The 25,379-nt window shown below is 33.5% G+C and overlaps 1 long non-coding RNA gene across 1 annotated transcript; it reads right to left on the bottom strand.

Annotated features, from left to right (window-relative positions):
* Positions 1-7,235: 7,235 nt before the first annotated feature.
* On the bottom strand, positions 7,236-22,944 carry LOC111731105. Its single transcript, XR_002776954.1, has 3 exons — positions 22,848-22,944; positions 8,145-8,149; positions 7,236-7,246 (listed from the first exon to the last, which is right to left on the bottom strand). It is a non-coding gene; the product is annotated as an uncharacterized LOC111731105 (long non-coding RNA).
* Between the last annotated feature and the right edge of the window lie 2,435 nt (positions 22,945-25,379).

Raw genomic sequence — 25,379 nt, 5'->3', positions numbered from 1 at the left:
AGGGCCTCCAGAGAAGGTAGATTTCCTAGAGTTCTCACTCCCCCATCACACCCCACACCACCTCACTCCCATCTTTGATGTGAAGAGTCAGAGAAGATTCTCATCTGCCTGGTTACAGAAATCTCTCCACAACACCTCCAACCCAGAAACACAGGGGTCTTTATGAGGTCAGAAATCCCTAATATTAGCATTATCAAATGCACATATTAAGTCTAAGGACAAAAGTTGGGAAGGAGAAGAAAAACCACTTTAACCAGTGGAGTATTTCATGGAAATCTTTCTTAATTGAAAGTCCATGCCCCAAAGGAATGTCACAAAAATAAGGAATTTTATTATTTCACTTATTATTATTAATTTAAGAAATAATCATAAGATAACTATTAAAATAAAATCTCAATTAGCTATCTCTTTCACAGAAATTCTCAAAATAAAATACTGGCAAAATGTTAAACAGATTTGAATTATTAATGTTAATATTTTAATTAAGGTAATACCAGGAATTTTCCATAGAAAAAAATTCCAAAGCAACCACACTAGTTACTATGTACATAGAAACACCTGAACATAACATACGTGCCTGCAAACGAGTGCATTTTTCAGTCCTTGGGTATGCCCAAGGATAGGCATGTCTGGGCCAAGGCTGCCATCTTTGGCTCTAGTGTTTTGATGCTGAAAAAGAGAAAAAAAGGAAGATAATCAATTTAAATAAATAACTCATGAATTCTTATGTTTGAAATTAGAAGACCTTAAACTTCACTTTGGAAATTATTACTTTATCAAAAAAGAAGCTCTGCCCTGTTATATATTTTTCATATAATTGGCTCTTTTAAAAGAATGTATACCATTTTATAAATGTTTTCATTTGTAATCCAAAGAAGATCAGCTTGTTTTTATGCCTATTCACTTATAGAAATTACTGCCAAGTAACGGCTCATTAAGGAAGGTCATCTTAAAATCAAAGGAAGCCTCATTCAGGGTAAGAGAGTAATCAGTCCACATGTATGCATAGTACTGTGTATTGGTTCACGAAATGATCATGGGGTGTACATTATGATGTATATATATATATTTGGTCTGTATTTGTATTATGTGGAGGTTTACATACCAAGTTTCAGTTATTCCACATTCACAGAGACATGAATCGCCGTATTACACTTCCATTCATACTCGCTATGTAAAGGGATTTTTTAAAGTTTCACAGAGAAATAAACATAGAATTGCTGTGAACATATGTTTCTGGCTGAGTTTCATAGATTTATTTATTTTTCTTCTAAATTACATTAAACATCATGTGATCATCGAGCAGACCTTCCAGCCCAAACCCAAGGAATGGTAATCACAGACCCTTAGGCAGGACCCCTTTCCCTTAGGGAACTCTGAAGGAATAATGTGGCTTGTTGTTGAGGTGTTGGATCACTTGCTTCTGATGATTATCTGATGTTTCAGGAAATGCCAGCTCATCTCCGTCTACATATATTTTAAAACAAACAAAATGATAATGTTCTTTAAAATGTTAAAATGTCTCCCATCCATTCATCTCCCATTTTCTGACAATGTTCTCACAATTGTTAATGAACTACACAGATAATGATTTTTAAAAGTTAAAAGTGGATGCTTATGGTAAATGTGTTGAGAATATAAGCAGAGCATTGATGAAGTTTAACCAATAATTAAAAATAAATCTATTGTGACTATATGTACAAAACGGCATCATTTAATTGGAAGGAAAAAGCAATTGCATTGGTGTCTTTCTAATTAGATTGGCCCTCACGTATCTATGCTACAGGTTTTCTCTTACCAGATTTTTGTGGCATAGGTCATTAAAATATTGTTATGCGGTCAGGTAAAGCATAAAGGGTGAGTCTGTAAATTAAAATGATTTTAATCATTGTAACAGAACAAAGCATTTCTGGGAAGAAGAGGTGCAGAGGTGGAGTAAAGTGACCCCAGCTCCTCTCTGTTGGAAGCGACAGCCACTCTTTCTCAGGCAACTCTTCTTTGCCCCTTAGTGTAGAGGGCTCACTCTGTTTTAGTTCTTAATATCCAGAAGTAAATAGAACTATCACCCAGAAACCTTCAAAACTATATTAGACTCCAAAAAGAAAACAAAACAGCTTGTTATGAGTTAAATTGTGTCCTTCCAAAAGGTGTTGAAGTCCTAACATCCAGTACCTGTGCATGTGACCTTATTTGGAAATCGAGTCTTTTTACATGATCAAGTTAAGATGATGTCATTAAGGTGGGCCCTGATCCAGTATGACTGGTGTTCTTATTAAAAAGAGGGAATTTGGACACAGACACGCACAGGAAGATGCCACATGAACATGAAGACAGGGATCAGGGATGATACGTTTACAAGCCAAGAAACACCACTGATTGCCAGCAAACCACCAGAAGTAAAAAGAAGAGGCCTAGAACAGATCCTCTCACATAGCCTCAGAAGGAAAGAACCCTGCCAGCACCTGGATGTTGTACTTCTGACCTCCAGGACTCTGAGAAACTAAATTTCTATGGTTTAAACCATCCAGTCTGTGTTGCTTTGCTATGGCAACCCTAATACACTAACACAACTAACTAGACAGTCCATCCTATAAATAAAATAATAACAGAGATAAATAAATCCATGTGGTTTTTCTCACAATCCAAATCTTCTAGAATCTAAAAATGTAGGCAGGAGAAGTTGATGTAGGGCTATGGAGGCTACATCTGCTTTTGGCATGTGCATTGCAGCCTGTCAGGGAGGGAGTGAGTTTTCCCAGAGAGCGTTTCAAGTGGTGATAGTGTTTACAAATGCTTATGTCTAATCACGCCTAGATCACTTCTGCTAAAAATGACAGGAGTGTGCCAGAATTATTTTCATCTATACAGCTATGCAAGGTTGAGAAAGAACCACTCTTCACCATAAGTGCATGGAGCAACTGGTCAGGAGTACAGAGGTCAAGGTTAGATCTTCTCCACTCAATACTTCTGTGGCCTTTAGCAGTCAGCTAAAGACATGGTTTCTTAGAAGTAATTCTACTAAGAAGAAGTCATTTCTTACTTGTCATCTTATTTTTGAAATATATTAATCTAATTGTCTCCAAAAGTAAAATATTTAGGAATCCTTCACTATTCAAGGGTCGAACCTAAAATAATAAAAAAACAAGATTACAATTTCAGCAAACACTTTTAGAAATTGTTATCAAGCTATTTGCTTATTTATAAAGCATTAATCATTAAAATATTCTATTTAAACTCTTTCCTCAAAATACTGTGGTCTCAAAGAAAAACAGAAAATATCAAAGAGAATGGATAATGTTACCAACTCATATTCATAAAATTTCAGAAAAATGAGTATCATCGGTTAAAGAATTCTGAAAATTACTAACTTAAATAAAAAATACTTTGAATTTTTAAATTACTGTTTAAAAAGTTCATAGTAACTAAAAGGTTATCTTGAGAATATTCATCTGCCTTGTGAATTCATTTTATCAAAAAATGAATGTGCATGGAAACACAATTTACAATAGCCCAGATGTGGAAGCAAACTAAATGCCCATCAACAGACAATTGGATAAAGAAGTTATGGTTCATATACACAATGGAATATTACTCAGCAATTAAAAAAATGAAATCCTACCATTTGCAATGACATGGATAGAGCTAAGGTTTTTATGCTGAGTGAAATAAGTCAGACAGAGAAAGATAAATACCATGTGATTTCTCTTATATGCTGAATCTAAGGAACAAAAAGAACAAACTAATCAAAAACAGACTCACAAATATAGAGGACAATCTAATGATAGCCAGAGGGGAGGGTGGTTAGGGGTTTGGAGAAAGGGATGAAATGTTAAAGAAATACAAATTAGTAGTTGATAGATGGTACAGGGGATGGGAAAGCATGGCATAGGGAATGCAGTTAGCATTAATGTAATGGCTAGGTGGAGAGACAGAGGAGAGAAAGAGCAATTAGGGGGACCATTTTATAAACTATATAAATGTCTAACCAATGTACTGTATACTTGAAACTAAGAATAAGATAAAGTTTTAAAAATAAATGTGACTGGTTCATATTTAGAATGCTAGAAAAGTGTATTTTAGTGTCTAATGTAGTGAGACAGTCCTTACAAAAGCTTTTCTCACTGCTGATATTATTTAAAATGGGCCAAAAATCTCACACATAACTATAATTACTTCTTTCATCCTATTCCTATGTAAACTCCTTTCTGATGACTCATGCTAGGTGTAGTCTACATAACCTAGAAATTAATTATTCTTAAATTTTTAGTGATTTTCTCTTAACAAAAAGGCAGCTTTTTTACTTTTGAATTTCTATGTTTTAAATCATTTGTAGTAGATAAAAAAAAAGTTATTTTATTGTGAATCTGTGAAATCCTAATAGAGATTCTTAAACATAGCTTTGTTTACATACTTTTTCTATTTTTTTTTCCAGTCTGTAAAATTTTTCTTTACAGGATGCAAAATTATACTAAGTGAAAATGAGTAATAAATAAAAGTAATAAACCAAATATGGGAAGTGACATTTTTACTCTATGATATAAACAAATATTTGTATCATATTATTTATAGCATGACAATCCTACTTTATATAATGCAACTAAATATCACAAAATAGCTCTTGTTCTAGTAATAAAATTGATGGCTTAATTTACTTTTAATTAATCCCCCAAATTAGCAAATACAGTAAATATACCAGTGAATATTACTGTTTCTATTTTCAGTCAGTAACTCCTTAGTTGACATGATCTCAATGTCAAATCACCTTCTTGAGGGGGACAGTCTGGATCCACTCCATGGAGTTCACATCAAAGATGTCCACTGCATTTTCACTGTACACTGAGAGATATGGGGCACTGTAACCTGGGTGAAGGGGAGGAGGTGACAGCAAGTGCGGGCTTCATGATTTATTTCTTAATTGGAATTTTTATTAGGATAATTATAAAGTCACATGCAGTTAATAAGAAATAATACAGAAAGATCTCTTGTACACTCTGCCCAGTTTCACCAATATGACATTTTGCAAAATGAGCATTCTGACATTATTAGAGTTGACCTCTCCACCTTAGGCAGATTTTCCCAGTTTTACTAGCACTGGTGTGTGTGTGTGTGTGTGTGTGTGTGTGTGTGTGTGTGTTTGTGTGTGTGTGTGTGTGTTTTGTGTGTGTTTTGTGTGTGTGTGTGTGAAGGTCTGTACAATTTTTGTCCCTTATATAGGTTCACGTATCTACCACCACAGTCAGACACAGAATATTTCCAATGCCGCTAGGATCCCTCATAGTGCTCTTTTATAATTCCATTTGCCTTCTCCTGAACTCCTGGGTATCAGTATTCTGCCTTCCATTTCTAAAATTTTGTCATTTTAAAATTTTTATGTAAATGGAATCAAATAATATTTGTGATTAATTATGTCTGCTAAGCCCAAATACATTTCTTTTAAATTTCAGATTGGAAATGTAAAAGAATCTCATAATAATATTCTAATTATCATATAATAGCTGCCTCAAAATCTTTATTTTTAATAGACTGAGTTAAGAAACAAATAAAATAAATAAATGATGCACATGGGTCAAATTATAGAGTATAACACATACAGTAAAATTCTGACAAAAAGCTTTCTAATACTTTCATCTAACAGCAGTTTTATTAAGTAATTTTATTAAGTATCATTTCAAAGTCTGTGGCTCTCAAACAAATTCAACTCACAACAAGAGTATGGTATAAGATTAGGAAAGTTTATGTAGAGAGTAAAATAAACAAAGGAAGAGTTGAAAACTTCCAGCCAGTAACATTTTTGGAACTTCTACTTTATTAATAATAACCCTTTATGGCACCTCTCAACATGAATACGTCTCCCCATTAAAACAACTACAACATAACCAACAACTTGTCCTATGCTCATGTTGTGCCATCTCTTTTCCTTTTCTTATAGCCAAACTCTTGAAAGTGTTATCCACCTTCCATGTCCTCCATTTCTTAGCCCTACTCACACTTCAGTCCACGACAATCTGACTTGAACTTGAACCCTTTTATTAAACTGCTTTCTCCTCAAGTAGTCAATCATCAATTGTTGCTAAAATCAACAGACAACAGTTTCAATCTTTATCTTGTTTGACCACTCAGTGATATTTGCCTCCCAGAATTCTCCTTTGTGGGAGAATTTTGTCAGTTTCCTTTGTGGGCTTCTTGCCCTCTGACTGTCCCCTAAATATTTATATTTCTTGGTTCTCTGACCTATGTCCTCTTCTTGTCTCACTGTTTACTCTCAACATGTCCAAGGAATGAGGCTGACAACACTAGAAACTAGTGATCAATTTTAGCATTACTAGTAGAATGACCAGACACCATCTGCCTTGATGTGCTTTGGTATGACATACACAGTACTATGAATGAAATATTCTTACTAAAAGCATTTAGAGCTTATTTTAAGTTATTGAAAATTCAGAATATAGAGGAAGAAGTTTGAAAGCATCATAAAGAAACAAACAGATCCAGATTGTGGAACATCCTACTGGACAACAAATCAATGGTGTAGAAGACCACTCAGAATTAGAAGATATTTAATAGATGATAACAATATGCAATGTGTGGATCTTTTTTGGATTCTGATTCCAAGAAATCCACCACCAAAGAGACATCTTTGTGATAATCGGGATATCTTATATGGACTATGTATTGGATGGTAATCATTGGTAATTTTTTCAGAGATGATAATAGCAACACGGTTTTGTGTGAAAATGTCCATATTTTTAGAGATGCATACTAAAATGTATAGAGGTGGAATGACAATGATATTTGGAATGTGATTTCAAATATGTCCACAACACAACAACAAAAAAAGTTAAATTATCATATCTCCTCCTTCCCTGCCCATCTGAATCTGCCCTACCTCATGTTTTATTATGTCAGTAAATAGCTGTGGCATCCACTCATTTGCTCAGATAGGACATCAAGTAGGACAATTTCTGATGCTCTTATCTCTCAGCTTCCACTTCCAATCAATTATGAAGTTTTGTCAATTATATCTTCTCAATATCTTCAAATTGTCTACTCTCCATCCCAACTGCCCCCATTGTACGTATTTTTAATCCACAACTGCTCCAATGACCTCTGGTTGGTCTCTTGGCCTCCAGTCTTTCCTCACATAATTTTTAATCTCACCATTGGAACCTAGGGATTTTTCCAAAATGCAAATTAACCATGTCATTCTTAATTAAAAAACTTTCTGTGATCTGGCTCATGAGAATCCCTTCAATCTTATCTTTCATCTTGAACTCCATGCCTGAAACACTGAACTTATTATAGCTCCTCACAAAAATGCAGTGTGGATGGCCTGTTTCAGTTATCACAGAGTAGCTGGTATTGGACTTATCTCCCACCATCAATAATTACAAAATTGGACAAAATGTATGAAGTAACTACTTCTTAGGCATTAGTTAGTAGACAGCAGAGGACTGCCATCCCTAATAGAAGAGAAAGATATGAAGAGGTTTCTGCATTCCTTTCCTTAGCTTTCTGCCTAAGGGCAATTTCTAAACTGTTGACCAGAAATATGGATCCCAAGCGCAGAGTGGAGTTTTACTGGGCAGAAGAAACAGATTCTAATTTTCTGGAATTTCAAAAGCAAATGAAAGAGCTACAAAAAAAATGTGTCCCAGAAATTGTCACAGCAGTTTGCTTAAAGTCCCTTACCAAGTCCAAAGCTGAACACCGGCAGAGAAAGACTCCACAAGACCTGCTTGGAGCACTGAAGGATGAACAGAAATTTTATAGGTAGTATAGTGCTGGAAAGACATTAGATTTCTGACCTAGAAAAAGAGGAGAAACATTGGTGAAAATCCTGGGCACTCATCCCAAAAAGGCCATTCTTTAGGAGTAACAACAAAAAAAGTCGTAATAGTCCCACCATAATAAAGTCTAAACCCAACCCTCAGCAACACTAAAGTGATTCATCGGGAATTTAATTACCTGTCAGAATAAAACACACAAAATTCTCTAAACAAACAAACAAACAAACAAAAAAACCCCACTTAATCCAGAGTCCCTATGTTATATCATTCATAATGTCCGTAAAAGGACAAAAAATAATGAGACATGTAAAAAAGCAGTAAAATGTCATCTTCAATCCAGAGTCAAGAGAAGCAGACCCACACTTGAACCACATGTTAGAATAATTATAAATAATTATTAAATAATTCCAGATGTGAAAAATATCAACAAATTAGCAGATAGAATTTCAGCAAAAAAAAAAATGAACATTTCCAAAAAATAATTGAAATTGTAGAAAAGAAGAACATAACATCAGAAATATTTAACAATTTCTGAAAAAGTTGGGGATGGGGAATCAAAAGAATCGAAGATGGAGGCAACAGAAAATACCCAAACTGAAGCAGAGGATAAAAGTTTTAAAAAACAGAGCTTCAACAACCTGTGTAACAACATTAAGAAGTCTAATACATATATATAATTGGATTCCCAGAAAGTAGGTTAGAAAATTTTTTGAATAGATAATGCCTAAAAATGTTTCTAAAAATAATGAGAGATATCAATCATCAGATTCAAGAAGTTCTGAAATCCTCAAGCAGGCTATATACAAAGAAAACCATATGTAAGCACACCATAGTCAAATTGTTGAAAACCAAAGATAATGAGAAATCTTAAAAGTGGTTAAATAGAAAAGACACAGAGAAAAAATAAAAATGTTTGATTTGTCATCGGAAAAATGGAAGTCAGAAGACAATAGAATGACATTTTTAAAGCGTTGAAAGAAACACTTCTTATTTCTTTAGATGGCCTTCCTTGACCTACCAGTTTAGATTAAGCACCCCTCCTGTGTGCTCCTGTAGGATACTGACTTCCCCTATGAAAGTACTCATGTTATTATCAGTCTCATGTAATGACTGTAATCTTCAAGAGGATACAAACTATGTCTACCTTATTATGTTTAATATTGTGCCCCTAGCATAGTAAGTCACTCATTTTAAGTGCTCAATTACTATTGTCTAAGTAAATAAAAAATACTATATTTAATTTGTAAAATGATGGCCTGCATCAATAAAATATGAAATAGGCTAAAATTATTTAGGAACATTATACGTATACTTTACATAAATTAAAACTAAAAGGGGAAAAATAATTTACTTAGTAGCTATTTTTTATTGTTAATTAATACTTATGTGATTTTCAGTGATCATGAAGATGCCTGTTCAGGAGCTTACAAAAGGCAACAGCTTAGATTAAGAATATTCAAAGTAAATTATCCTATAAATATAATAAAAATTAAAAGCTAAATTATTTTATATGTACAACTTTGATTTAACTTCATTAGAGCTATTCTACTTAAAAGGATATAGATAAATTTTAAAAAAAATCTTCAGTGATGTTTTTTAAAATAAAACCTGACATTAACAATATTTTGGACATAGAATATAGAATTGCAATAAAAAGGCAGGAAAAATACAGAATAACAAGGGAACAAATGTAAGATAGCCTTACGGCAGTAAGTTGGAGTTGCTGGCCACATCAGTTCAATTGACCTAGATCTGAGGCCCCTGCTGTCAGTGTAAATTCCAATGCTTTTAAAACATAACAGATATTCAGTACTGGAGATTTCAACTGCACAGAGAGCATCCACTGGTTGACAAGCAATAAATGACAGTGTTGGGTCATGTGAATGGAGCATCCTATATGGAATTCCTTCTCTCCTCAAAGGATATCTCAGGAATCCTGACTGGAATCCTACACAAAGCTGTTCACTGAAGATGGCCATCCACTGGACATTGGTTGGGATTTGGAACTCTTTAAATTTTCTGTGGGAAATTTTCTTGCTCCAAAACAGCTCATAACAGAAGACTTGGCTTCTCCTAGCTACACAAAGGCATGTATGGGCCCCTTGGCATACTGTTCCAGAAGTCATGATTTGGCACCCTTTCGTTTCTGCCAGCTTGTGAATATCAGTCTTTCTTCCATCCAGAGCTGACATGGGAGGTAATTGCACACGGTGACTTCGCCCTGAGATAACTGCAACCATCTGGCCATTGGGGATAAGCTCAATCTGATGAACCTTCTTTATATCACCAATTCGAGTAATTTCTACGCAAATAAACATAATTGTAAGTCATTTTCAAATTCAAAATAATTTCTACTTATTTATTTTGACTATTCTCCCAATTTACCCAAAGACAATTAAAAATGGTCTCAATAAAAATGATCTGATAAATCTTCTTAATGTCATTAACTTGAGTAATGTCATTAACTTGAGTAATGTCATTAACTTGAGTAATTTCTCTATAAATAAAATGGCAATTCACCTTCAAATTAGCAATGTTTTCTTATTTTTAAAATGTTTAATTGAGGTATAATTGACATAAAATATTGTATTAGCTTTAAGTGTACAACATGATTAAATATTTGTATATATTGTAAAATGAGCACCACAATAAGTCAATATCTGACATCACATATGGCTACAAAATTTTTTTCTTGTGACAAGAACTTTTAAGATTTACTCTTAGCAACTTTCATTTATGCAGTACAGTATTATTAACTGTAGTCACTTTGCTGTACGTTACATCCCCAGGGTGTATTTTTATTTTATAACTGGAAGTATGTACCTTTTGACCCCCCTTAACCATTTTCCCACCCCTACACCCACCAGCCTCTGCCAACCACCAATCTTTTCTCTATCTATAAATTGTTTTTTATTGTTATTCTTTTTGCTTTTTAGATTTCACATCTAAATGAGATAATATGGTGTTTGTCTTTCTCTAATTTATTTCACTTAGCATAATGCCCTAAAGATCCACCCATATTGTCACAAGTGACAAGATTTAATTCTTTTTTATGGCTGAATAATAATCTATTTTCTATATGTACCACAACTTCTTTATCCGTTCATCCATTGATAGACACTTAGGTTATTTCCATATCTTGGCTATTACAAATAATGCTGCAATAAACATGAGGCTGCAGTGTTCATTTTCTTTGGGTAAATATCCAGAAGTGGAATTGCTGGTTCTCATGATAGTTCTATTTTTAATTTTTTAGGAATCTCTGTACTGTTTTCCATAGTGGTTGCACCAATTTACATTCCCACCAACAGTAGAATTTTTTTCTCTACATCTTCTCCAACACTTGTTATTTCTTGTCTTTTTGATAATAGCCAGTCTAACAGGTGTGTGGTTTCTCATTGTGGTTTTAATTTGTATTTCCCTAGTGATGTTGAGTACCTCTACATGTATCAATTGCCATGTGTATGCCTTTTTTGGAAAAATGTTTATTCAGATCCTCTACTCATTTTTTAATCAGATTATGTTTGTTTGTTGTTGTTATTGTTGTTGTTATTTTTTACTGTTGAATTGTATGAGTTTTTTATATATATTTTGAATATTAACTCCTTATCAGATCTATGATTTGCAGTATTTTCTCTCATTTGTCAGGTTGCATTTTCATTTCTTTGATGGTTTCCTTTGCTGTGCAGAAGCATATTTTCTTATTTTAAAATTCTCTCTCAGTTATTACTCCAATGGATTTAAGTCATGTTCTAATAAAATCAGAGATGTAAACTCACAGGGTAGGTTCGAGAAGGATAAAAAAGGATAGGAAGAGAAGGATAATAGATCAAACATCATATAGGAAAGAAAACGATGATTATTCCAGAAATAATATAATTACCTTAATAATAAAATTAGCATAGGAAAGCACTAAACTTAGCCCTGAAATTCTAGGCAGCAAGCAAATACCTCTCAATGTCTGATAAAGGGAAACACATTACTTCTTTAAGGGAAAAATGTCCCTTTTTTTCCAGAAGTAAATTGATTCCTTTAGTACACAAATATTTATTGAGTAACTGAATATGTGCTAGGCACTGTTTAAGTGTGTGGGGGCAGCTCTGAACAAAAAGATACAACTCCTTGTTCTTATAATGGACACATAGTGGATCTTTAATGGGTCTTCTCACCCAGACCCACACAGCCTAGGAAGCCTTCAAAGAAGATCATTGCTCTTCTCAATAGAAAGATCATAGGAGATCAATAGGTAAACATAGCTAATATCCTTCAAATGCAGATTCTTTGTCTAACTAATTGTTAGGATTCAAGACATTCAAGAGGAGAGTTATATAAGATTGGCTCCTCTTCATTTCTTCCTCAAACAACCATGAGAGCCTAAACAAACACAAAGAACTCTGCTGTCTTATCCAGAAAATACCCAATTTTACATTGTTAGTCTTTGCAGTGCCTGCCAATATAATAGTGAGAAAAAGAGAATCAAGTAGAATTGTATTGCCTTTCATGCACCAACTGAAAGATGCTAAACTAAGTTCTTACAGGAGACTTATTAGATAAAATTGCCCATAAAAATATTTTGACACTGAGGGAATATGAATCTCTGGAAATTAGAAAAGTCATCATTTGACTTGAAAACACATTGAACCAGATGCGGAAGTTTTTTTTTAATGGGAAGAAAAGAGAACAAATCTAATATTATTATTACTAGAGTTTAAAGTTATTCCAGAACAGTAAAACCTCTCCTTACCATCTATGGTAACGTGCACAACGAATAATCCTTCTTCATTTCCCAGAACAATTCTTTTGCAATCTATATTTGACACATAAATAAAAACATCAAGGATTTTTTTTAGCAAACATTAAGCTAACAAGATAAACTGGACAAGCTTATCAATATTGGAGTTTAGAATTCAAATTAAATACATATTTAGCATATATAAAAATTAAAAGAAACATAAGAATAATTAATTTGAAAATTATTTTTCTTTCAGATTATAGAAGCATAATAAAACATGACTTTTCTCAATAGAAAGTAAAGTAATATTTGAAGAAAGTGTAATATTCTAGTAATGTATACTTTTAAACTTGTTGTAAAAAAGTAATTGTTTCATGAATGAAAAAAATTTTATGATTTTTCGGTGATCTTGGCTTGAACTGTATAAGCATTGATGTGTATGTAAGAACAAGCAAGAACTAAAACTTCAGGAGCAAAGATAGCACTTATTGAAAGAAATCACAGAACTTTACATATATTAGCTCATTTAATTCTCTCCATAACTAAAAAACAGGAATTATCTGCATTTAACACATGGGCACAGTAGTGCTCAAAGAAGTTTTAGTAACTTTATTGATCTTAGCAATTCATTCACTGATTCATTTATTTATTGAGTGTTGGACGTTGGAAATACAGATTTGAGAAACAATCTCTGCCCTCAAGGGATGTAGTTCACAATCACTACATAGGGCCACACCCCTTGTGTGATACCCTTTGAGTCAAATGTGTTTGGGAACTCAGAATTTTTCAGACTTGAAGAAGGTATTACTATATTTTTAAAAAATAACTTATTATGCAGGGCCTGGGGAACCATCATATAATCAAATATGTGAATATCTTTGCAAAGCAATCATAGGGTGAGGAGGGCCCCTTTCCCAGTAGCCTCATTCAGCCAGGTTTTGCAGACATATGAGTTGTTAATAAAGTTAAGGTTTTCAGATGATTTGGGGACTGTAGTGAGGGGTGTGAATCTAGTGGGATAAATGTAAATCCATACCTATAATTGCAGCTGTCTGGGTGGTTTTGATTAGGGGTAGACTGCTGTCATAAGCCTCTTTCAGAACATAGACTGAGCGGTCTCTGGAATGATTTTTTCTCAATATCTTGTGCAGTTCGCTCAGCACTCCCACCCACTCACTCTTCTCATTCTCGCTATCTGCTAATATTGGGATTGAATATCTATTAGTAGATGCTGAGAGCTGGGAAGCTGTGACCTAGAACGATTTAAGGAATATCTAGGTTATAAGAAAGCAGATGCTCTTTATGCCAGCCTGTTTAGCATTTTTCATTAATCTTGCCATTGGTAAATGATACTTCTACTGAACATTAGAACCCAGGCCCAAAGCAAAATGTCAGAGTCACTTTTATTTTGATTCTCATAAAAATTCTGGTGAACTCTGAATACATAATAGATTATACTTCATCAAATGAAAATAGTTAGCATTTATTGAATGCTGACACTGAACAAGCAACTGCTCTGAGAAATTTACACATTATTGATTTAATCCTCAGAGCAATCTCAGTGGGTAGATACTAGCAATCTATTTTACAGTTGAGAAGAAGACAGGACACAGGGCAATAGAACACAGGCCGTCTGATGCCAGAATCTCCACTCAGCCTCTCTATTTCTTCAGTTCTAAGGCACAGCTTTGCACCTTCCATATTTCTGAAACAGCAATGGGTCTTGCAGCTTTAATCATTATAATCAATTATGATATTATGCAATGCTCAGGGAATTTTTGTTGTTAAGTTAGAAATATTCAGAAATATACTTTCCTGGCTACATGCCTATAACTTACTTCATTAGTAGTAAATGATAATTATAAATTTTAAATTAAAAAAGTATATAATTAATCTAGCATAACTCTAAATTTGTATGTGAAACTTTCTTTTGTCAGTGTCAGGTAAGCAGCAATGACATAATAAATTCCCACTCTGTATGTCAGTTCCAAATGGTCAAGCCTTTGTAGAGTCCCTTAGTGGTTGGGTAGAGTCTAAATGGGCTAAGGAACTAAGAATATTTCTGTCTGGCATTGTTAAATACGAGTCATAGGTTGACTGTAACCATATGGGCCACACGGGGACAGCAGTCCTTTGCTTTCTCTGCCACTTTAACTGACATTCCAGAATCACATTAATTTTTTACATGAATTTTAAAGAGCAGAGTGTCTATTTTTTAAGAGATTGTAAAACTACATTCTTCCCTGATTTTTCTATTTTTCACTCGTGGTTTGAATTTGAATTATGACTTCAAAATGTTGCCTCAAAGAAAACTTATTTTATAAAGTGCCTCTAGTTTTAGAAGCCGGATATTTATGCTACTGTAAGTCCGTAATGAATCATCAGATGTGTACATCTGACCGTGAAGTATGTCATCTCTCTTTCTCTGCTACTGTTTTTTTCCTCTTCTTTTATCCTGCCCAATATCACTGTGCTTTGTAAGTTTATGTTTTCAGCTATGAATCTGACATGTCTTGTTACCTTAGGGTAAAATGAATGAACATACTCAGAAACGTTTGTATTTTAAGTCTTAGATTTAACTATAGGATGACAAAATGTGACATGTGCAAAAAGCTATTTATAGTATTTTTGAATAAGATTAAGATTTATTGTGGTAAGTGGAAAGGAGGGAGAAAAATGATTCTGAAATCAAGTCTCCAGTGACCGTCAGCAGCCCAAGAAGATTTGACCCCTATGGAAAGGCAAGAAAAGGATGAACCAAAATGTATAATCAAAGGATACAACAGCAGCATGCTTACTTTAAACATACGGGACATTTCCTTTCTCCTCACAGAAATAAAATTAGAGGACCAGACAGAACTGACAGAAAAGGCTCCATCCCTAAAGAAAAAGCAAGGCACTGAAAGTGAGTAGAATCACCTGAAAGTAAAAGAATACATAACCTTCAATTTTTATTTCATTGGTTTTTAACATTCTTTTAGGTAGTAACTGATAGTGACCAAATATTATATCAAGATAATTCCAATACCATTTGTTGATAGCTTTTTGCAACCTATTAAAAATATTGTATATATTAAAATCACAGACTAGAAAATCCAGAAATATATATACAAATATAGTTTGCATTTTTATATTGTGTTATAAATATATATTTTATATTTTTAAAGATATATTGTGTGTATTATAAATATATTTTACATATATTTTTTCATATGTATTTCTGGATTTCTTCTTTTTTTCAAAATTGTTTTGGCTCTTCTAGTTCTTTTGCATTTCCCTAAGAATTTTAGAACCAGTTTGTCAGTGTCTATAAAAAGCGTTTTAATGCTGGCTGGGATGTTGATTAAGGTTGTGCTGAAACTATAAGTCGATTTTAGGAGCATTAATATTTTTTTAAATTTTGAAGTTTTTAATGCATTAACAGTTTCTCCATTTATTTAGTTATTCATTAATTTCTCTTATCAATATTTTATAGTTTCATTGTATAAGTCTTGCACAACTTTTATCATATTTATTTCTAAGTAATGAATATATTTTGATGCTATTGCAAATGGTATTGCTTATTTAATTTTGGTTTTTGATTATTTGTTGCTAGTATAAAGAAATGCAGTTCATTTTTACATATTGATCTTGTATCCTATAAACTTGCTAAGTTTATTAATTAGTTCTAATAGCTTTTTCTGTAGATTGCATTGAATTTTCTGCATAGATGTTGTCTATGAAAATTTCACTTTCTCCTTTCCGACCTGGATGTACTTTCTTTTTTTTCCCTGGTGAAGACTTCCAGTACAATGTTAGATAAGAGTTGTAAGAGCAAACATTCTTGTCTTGTTACTGATGTTCAGGAGAAAGCATTGAATATTTTGTCACTAATTATGTTAACTGTAAGATTTTCATAGATGGGCTTTATTAGGATGAGGAAAGCTCTCTTCTAAGTGTTCATCAAGAATAAACATATGATTTTGTCAAATACATTTAATGTATCTATTGACATAATATATTTTTCATTTGTTACTGTAGTAAAATACATTGATTCTGGATTGTCAACCAGTCTTCCTGAGATATATCTCTCTTGCTCATGAAACAGTATGATTTTCCATGAAGTTGGATTTGATTTGCTAACATTTTGTCAAGACTTTTTGCATCAAAGTTTGCAAAGAATATTGATTTGTACTTTTTAAATAATATTTTATAATGTCTGCCTTTGGTATCAAGGTAACATGGGCCTCATAGAATGAGTTGAGAAGCGACTCATGCTCTTCAATTTCCTGGAAGATTTTATGTAGAATTGGTATTATTTGTTCCTTAAATATTTGATAAAAATATCTCAGTGAAACCATTTGTACTTGGGGTTTTCTTTGAGGTATAGTGTTTAATTAAAGTTCAATTACTTAATAGATCTAGAGTTATTCAATTATCTTGACATTTCCAGTCTGACTGGTTGGAACAGGCACTATTACCTTTTCAGGTCTTTCTTTCACTGGCTTCTGATAATTTCCTCACTTGCATGTGCTTATCAGTAATCTGCTGAACGCTTGAGTGAGATCTACTAGGTACATGGAAATCTCTCTCTCTCTCTTTGTCTCTCATGCATACTTTCTCCTCACTGGTTCCTCTGTGAACTCTGGCTACTTAGATCTCTCTGGACTCTTAGTTCCATCTCTTCAACTCAGGGAGTTCACCTGGCTCTACCTGGGATTCTGCTTTCTGCATTATGCACTGAGAACTCTCACAAGGCAGTGACCTGGGGCAAATATAGAGCTCACTTTATTTGTTCTTGTTTTTCAGGGATCCATGCCCTTCATTATTTCATGTTCAGCACCTTAAGTCAGTTTTTAGATTGTTTCTGGTGAAAGGTTAAATGTGGCCCCTATTATTACACCTTGGTTGAAAGTAGACATCTGATTGATCTGGCTCACTTGATATTTTTCTATTTCTTCAACATCTAGAACAAACTCATTTCTTTCTCCACCAAAACAATCATTCCATTAGAACTGCATGACTGTCAATTTTATCCTTAGTTTTTCAGACTTGATGACTTAAAACTTAAGCACTATCTGTGATTGTTACTCCTTTCATTTTCCTTTTTCTGTCACTCATCATGTCCCACCATGAGATCACCATGATAATATTTCTTGTACTCATCTTTTCTTAGCACATCCTGCAACTACCACCTTAGTGCAGACACTCATCCAGTCTAAATAATGGACTGTTGTAAGCTATACTTCTTGGTCCCATCACCACTCTCATTTTCCCTGTCCCACACTAATTTATTGTAAAAAAATCTACTGGAATAATCTTTCTAAAGTCACCTTTGAGATCACCTAATTTCCTATTCCAGTTATTCAAGGTACTACCAAATTTCTGACAAGAAAGAAATTAGATGGGGTGAAGAATATAAGAACAGAGTTTGTGGGTAAGAAATCAAAATAAGACAAGGTAAAAAAGAGACTCACATAATCTGTGATAAGAAGGTAGTTCAGGCTGAGCAGTCACCCAACCATCACAGTTCAGGTGACATCTGGAGCCACAGGAAGTGATTGAATCACCCAGGGACTATGCAGAAAAAGAAGAGAATAAGGCCAAGAACAGATGCTCAGAGACACTGAGAAGAGAGTGTAGAGGAGCCTAAAAGATTCAGATGAGTTGGGTGAAGTGGAGAACAAATTGCATTTCCCTCAACAGAATATATTTGCTGCAAGTTTACTGATTCAATATTCTTTATAAAACAGTTATAGAATGTTTGGAGTGACATCTTCAAAATGGCAGAATAAGGACCTCTGAAGATTCTCTCCTTCATAAAAGAAATGAGAAAACTGAAAAAAAATTATCAAAATCAACTTTTTCAGAACTCTGTAGTTTTACCAAGTTTTGTGGCAATTTGAGAAGAACTTATTATTATTTTTGTTAAATAGTTAAATCTTGGTAAGAATCATGAGCTTTGTGGTAGTTAAACTTGCCCTAGTTCCATGTTCCATTCTCCAGCTCTTCAGTAGCTTTGAAAGGTGGCAGCGTGCATTCACGGTATATTCTAAATGCTACTGGAGACCCGAGGAAGCTGGAGGAAGGAAGGAAAGAAAAGCAGCTGATGTTATTAGAATTTACTCAGCGCTCCCCCATTTTGGAAAGTCCAATTCCTAAGGGGCACTTATAGAAAACAATTATGTGAAAGCATTTTAACTGCACAGCTGCCTAGAATAATCTGCCTATGGTGAATTATATGGAACTCTTATTAACAGCTGGAAAAAAAAAACAGATTAACCAAAAATTTCCATGGTAAAGGTCTTGAAAAGCTCTGACATAGTTGTAAGAATCTAAATGGCCATGCATATGCATAGGGCTGTCAACATGCCTAGGGCTGTGCATATACACTCAGAAAAGACTTGAGAAAGTCATAAAGTCTCACCTCTGACTGACCTTGGATGGGTAAATTAATGTTTTTCATCAAATTTTGGAAGCTTTTAGCCATTATTTTTTTCAATACTTTTGAGGCTCTACACAGTAGAAAGTGAAGACTAAGATAGTGTTAACAACTGCCTAGCTGAGTACTGAAGGAATGCCCTAACATACACACAGAGCTCCTCAGCAAAGACTGGAAGGTTTCCTGGTTCTAGATGTTTAAAGAAATCTCTACACAATCATTAGCTGACTACTAAGATAATGAAGTAGACTCCAGTGACCACACATGACAAATAATAAAGACTTTACAGATTAGTTCTGAAAAGTTGCTAAACAAACAAACAACAATAACAAGTCCTGAAGAGGAAGTGAAATTTGATAACCAATGTTGCCAATTTTATTATTTGAAATGTCCAGTTTTTAACAACAACAACAAATTGTGATATGCAAAATTCACAAAGGTATGACAAATCAATACACAGGAAAATATAGCAATCAGTAGAAACTGTCTCCAAGGAAGCCCAGATATTGAATTTACTGGATAAAGACTTAAATCAGCTGTTTTGAATATGTTTAAAGACCGAAAAGAAACCATATCTAAATAACTAAAGAAAATTGTGAGGATGATATCTCACCAAATAGAAAATATTAATAAGAAGATAGAAATTATTTTTTTAGAAATAGAACAATAGTAATTCTGAGGTTGAACAATATAATCACTGAAATAAAAAATAAAAATAAAAAAATTAAAAAAAAACCTCACTAGAAGAGCTCAATAATAGATTTAAGCAAGTAGAATACAGAATCACTAAACTTGAAGATATATCTGATCTGAGGAAAAGAATGAAAAAAATAATTTTTAAAAATAGAGCCTCAGAGATTGTGGGACACCATAAAAATACTAAAATACACATAATGATAGTCCCAAAGAGAAAGGAGAGAGATGAGGGAGCAGAAACAATAATTGAATGAAGATCTCGAATCAATAACTTAACTTTCCACCTTAATAAACCAGGGGTGGAGAGGGGTGGGGAGGTGGGAAGAAAAGAAAACTAAACCCAGACCAAGCAAAAGGAAGGAAATAATAAAGATTAGAGTAAGAATTAATGAAACAAAGTATAGAAAAAAATTAAAGTATCAAGAAAACTAAAATTTGTTTCTTTAAAAAGATCAAAATAGACAAATCTTTAGCTAAGCTGACCAAGAAAAATGAGAGAAGACCCAAATTATTTAAATCAGAAATGAAAGTGGGAACATTATTTCTGACCTTTCAGAAGTTAAAAGAAGTATAGAGGAATACTATGAAAACTTGTATGTCAAAAGTTAGATAATCTAAATGAAATGCAAAAATTCCTAGAAAAACACAAAATACTAAAGCTGACTCAAGGAGAACAGAAAATCTTAAAATACTTATAACAAGTAAAGAAATTGAACTAGCAATCAAAAACTTCCCATAAAGAAAATTCCAGGATCAGATAGCTTTGTTAGTGAATTTTACTAAACATATATAATACCAATCCTTTAAAAAAAAATCTTCCAAAAAATAAAAGGGAAGTGAGTACTTTCCAAATCATTCTGAGGCCAGTGTTACTCTAGTACCAAAATCAGGCAAAAGTATCACAAGAAAACCATAGACCAATAGTCTGTATTAATGTAGACATAAAAATCCTCAATAAATTTCAGTAAACCAAATTCAGCAGCAATAAAACAAAAAACAAAAAACAAAAAAACAAAAAAAACAAATGGGGGGAATAATACAGTATAACCAAGTGGGATTTATCCCAGGGATACAAGATTGGTCTTATACACAAAAATCAACATGTTAATAAAAGAAAGAAAAACTATACGATCTTCAAAATAGACACAGAAAGAGCATTTGTCAAAATCCAACACCCTTTTCAGATAAAAACACTTAATAAATTAGGAATAGAAGGGAATTTCTTCAATCTGATAAAGGGCATCAGCCATGAAAAGTAACGAAGTATTGATACATGCCACATAGGGGAATCTTGAAAACATTATGCTCAGTGAAACAAGCCAGTCACAAAACTCCGCATGTTATATGATTCGGTTTATATAAAAGATCAGAATAAGCAAATCCATAGAGACAGAAGTAGATTAAAGGTTGCTAGGGGCGGGGGGCAGGGGAAAATGTAGAGTAACTGCTAAAGAGTATGGAGTTTCTTTTTGGTGCGATTAAATGTCTTAAAATTAAATTGTGGTGATGGTTATACGACCTTGTGACTATACTAAAAACCAGTAGATTACATACTCTAAAATATATGTAAATTATACATATCTCAATATAAAGAATGTCTGGTTTTGAGGTTTTATTTTCTTTCTTCACACACACACACACACACACACACACACACACCCCCACCACCACCACCACCACCTAATAAAAAAGTAACTTTTGACTAAAAAAATTCTTACAAATATCACATTGAATTATAATCTGTATCTAAGGGGTGGTGTTGTAAACTTTAAGGAAAAAAAATCTTCTATTTTAAAGTTCACATGGCAATGGGGAAAATTAGAAGCACTATAAAGTTAAATCTAAATGGTGACACTATTTAAAGGAAGTATCAACAAACATTTTTATTCCTTTTCTTCATAAAAAATATTTTCCTTTTAAAGCTTACCTCATGTCAATCACTTGACTCACTACAACATTAGGTTTCAAGTCTTTTTCTTCATCCATTTCATACAGGAAGAGTTTGAAGTCACAAACTATAGCCAATGCTCTCTGCCATCCTTTTTTTGTCCCTCCTTTCTTTGGGATCTTTATTTATTTATTTATTTTGAAAACAAATGAAAATAATCCAAGCTGAGACAGCAAATACTACCCAATTATTATGTATAAAATTAAAATAATAATTTTTTTTATAAATCTGTCACTTTTCTTGTTAAAGATATAGAACAGAACTGTATAACATGGTTGCAATTTTAAAAACAAAGCAGTTCCTTTAAGAAATAAATGACTTTTGTGTTGTGGAAGTAAAGTTTATAACGCTTCAATTAACACTAGTAGCTCATCCAAATAACAGTCACAGCTTTGTCTCTGGGTAATATTAAATTCAAATTTGATAACTCCGTGTCTCAAATTCAACTCAGATGATTATTTCACTTTCAGTCTCATAATTTATTATTGCTGATTGGATGTCAAGTTACATCATTAGTAGGGATTTCAGCATTTGTTCATCACAAGGCAAGGTTTAAATAGAAAACTATGGGACATTTAAAAATATCCTATTGGGAAAGCTAAATTTTGTTCTGAAATCTTCTCAGGATGAAACAAATATTTTCAAATACATATAATTTATATTGTATAATATATTGTAAATAGTATACATATTTATATTTCTGACAAATCTTGTGCTCACAGAGTCAGAAGTGATTAATAAACTTTTAAAGAGTTTATCTAAACTCAAAATATTGACTCTTACCCAGACATGGCCTTCATAGGCTGTTCCCATGCCTTCCTGTGGATCTAGATAGAGGGCATTGTTCTTCCATTGAGAAGGCACTGGACAAGCTCTTGGAGCTTTTTCCACACAGGTTGTGTGACATAAGAACCCACATGCTTTTTAAAGAAAATAAAGAGGTATGGTTATTGTGCATACAATGTTTTTACCCCCTTGCCTTCCATTACAACTCTGTCTACTCTTGTAGAGGTCAAAATGCTAATAACCTCATTTCCCAAACTCCCTTGCAACTGTTTTGGACCTCATTTATGTTCCACTAATGAGATGGCTTTCTGTGAAAATTTGAGTTGAGCCAAAGAATTCCAGCCCCCAGAGATGTGAGAAATAAATATCTGTGTTTTGAAGCTATCTATGTACTTTATAATGGCAGCCTGAGCAGACTAAGATACTTAGGTATAAAGATTATGGCTCTGACTCAACATATAATTCTTCAGATCTTACCATCACAGGCACAGCCTTGTCTTATCAAACCCACCATCAGAGATGTGCACTGGTGACACTTGGTGGGAGCAGTAAAGGAGGTGAGGAAAAACTGGTGGGTCTTAATCTACAAAGCAAAGAGACCAAACATGCACTGAAGGTTAAATAACCTTGAAAAAGTTATTCTGGTGATTCGTTCAAACCACCCTGTTTGAAACATTTTATATACAAAGAAAAGCTACTCCCTTCCTTTCTTACCAACATTTAAGATTCTTGCCCCTTGAATACTTCATATGTGGAAAATCTTGAGCAAGAGTAAGAGAAGGGAGAAGAGGAGGAGGAAGAATTATTTCAGTGATGATCAAATGTTCATAAGTACTATTTGAAACCAAGTGAATAAAGCTAGGCTTTTTTTATGCTGATATATCCTGAACATTTGAAAAGATGCTTTCTAGATTGATAAATTTTCCAAGTGATTCTTTAAATAACAGTAGATGGAGTAAGAATTACCTATGTATACATATTTTTATTGGAGGGGGTAACAAAAACAATAAGATTTTTATATCTTTTTTGGAAAAAATAATTTGAAATTTTTATCTATATAGCAAATTATATGTTTCATTTTCCACCATCAGTAAAAAAATAATGTTTCAGTACTGGTGAGCTCTTATGAAGCAAGCTGTATTACACCTCCGAGACATATAACATCCTGAATTTCTAACTGAAACCCAATAACTGAAACTGCAGATGTCGTCACAGAATTAGCAACAAGTTGATAATCTACTATGGATTTTCCATTTCTGGATCATGTCTCTGTTCCCCCAAATTATTGTTGTCATAAATTAGCAATAAGTAAATTATAACAAAATCTGGTTTCTCCAAATAATAGTTAGCAAATTTTATTACATTCTTTGCATCTCTGTTTCCTTATCTACAAAGTGGACAGACTTGCCACCCCTGCCATGGGAAGTCTCTGAACAAGAGCCATCTGCTCCTTATTAGACTTCCAGTTTATTCCCATGATCAGCACTGCACATCACCCCTGTCTCGTGAGGTATCTGGTGTCTCTAATCCCTGAGAACTTCCACGCTTCTCACACATTGATTGTCTTGTGACATTTTGGCATGCCTGGTATATGAACTTGACATTCAGTTTTCTCAGCTCTCCTAATACCTCATATTAAGGCTTTCATCTTCCAACAAAATTATGTTGAATTATTTACCTACTTTTTTCTTTCTTTACTGAGTTTGGTTAATTTTATTATAAAGCAGACAAGTACGCATTTTTTAATATACTATGCTTAACTGAAAGTTGTCAATTAAAAAAAAAAGGAAAATATAAAGGAAATTAGAGAGGAGAAAAAAGAGACTGAGAGGAAAATGAGAAAGAGAAGAAGGAAGGGGTTACAGAGAAAAAACAGTTTATTTTCACATTATTCTTTTTCCAAAGCCAAAACTAAGCATAACCTTAACCCTAAATCTGAAACCTGAGAAAGATCCCCACCCTGACCCTGACCATGACCCCGACCTTAACCCTAACACTAAAAGCTAAACCATAAACCCTAACCCTAAAACTAACACTAACCCAAACCAAATCTTAACACCTAAATGATACTATAAACATAACCCTACCCCTGACCCTGATGTAACCCTAATCCTTACCATAACCCTAACTCTAACCCTGACCCTAACCCTAACCATAACCCAGAATATCTAACCCTAACTCTAACCCTAAAACAACAAAAACCCTAACTCTAACCCTAACCGCAACCCTAACACTAACCCAAAACCTTAACTATAACCCTAAACAACAAAACCTTAACCTTAACTCTAACCCTAACCCTAAAACCTAACCCTAACCCTAAAACCTAACTCTAACCCCTAAACCCTAACCCTAACCATACCCTAACCCTAGCACTAACACTAACCCTAAAACCTAAACCTAACTATAAAACCTAACCCTAATTGTAAACCCAAATCCTAACCCTTACCCTAACCCCTAAACCCTAACCCTGACCCTGACCTTAAAACCCCTAACCCTAATCCTAACACAACAAAAATAACCCTAAACCCAAACTTTAACTCTAACTTTAACCCTAACCCTAAACCGTTAAATCCTAACTATTCTCACTTTTTAAGTTATCTGTTAAGTTTATAACTAAATAAAGTACCTTAGTTGGAAAAAGGATTCTACTATGATCTTCTTTTCTCTTTATTGTTGGTGTGTGAACTGGCAGATGAGCAGAATCTACAATCTGAATCAGAGAGATAAAAATAAATAAAGGCAAGTTACACTTATCTCCAAAATTATAAAAGTTAAATAATTTCTCAAGTAAGGCAATACTTGTTAATAGGACAAAACACAGTAAAACTAAAATTTTCACAGTGCTGAAAATGTATTTTAAGTGATTTATATGCTTGCAGTGTCTACAAACAAAATATATGTGTATTTCACATAATTTATTTCAATTTGGCTATTTTTAAATGTGTGTTCTAGAGCACACTACATTAAAAAGAGAATATTAATCACAAATATATTTGAAAGAGACTTTCA

The sequence above is a fragment of the Pteropus vampyrus genome, unplaced genomic scaffold, assembly GCF_000151845.1.
Source record: "Pteropus vampyrus isolate Shadow unplaced genomic scaffold, Pvam_2.0 Scaffold349, whole genome shotgun sequence".
Lineage (NCBI taxonomy): Eukaryota > Metazoa > Chordata > Mammalia > Chiroptera > Pteropodidae > Pteropus > Pteropus vampyrus.
The sequence above is the reverse complement of the archived record's forward strand: the minus strand, read 5'-3'. Positions and strand labels throughout refer to the sequence as shown.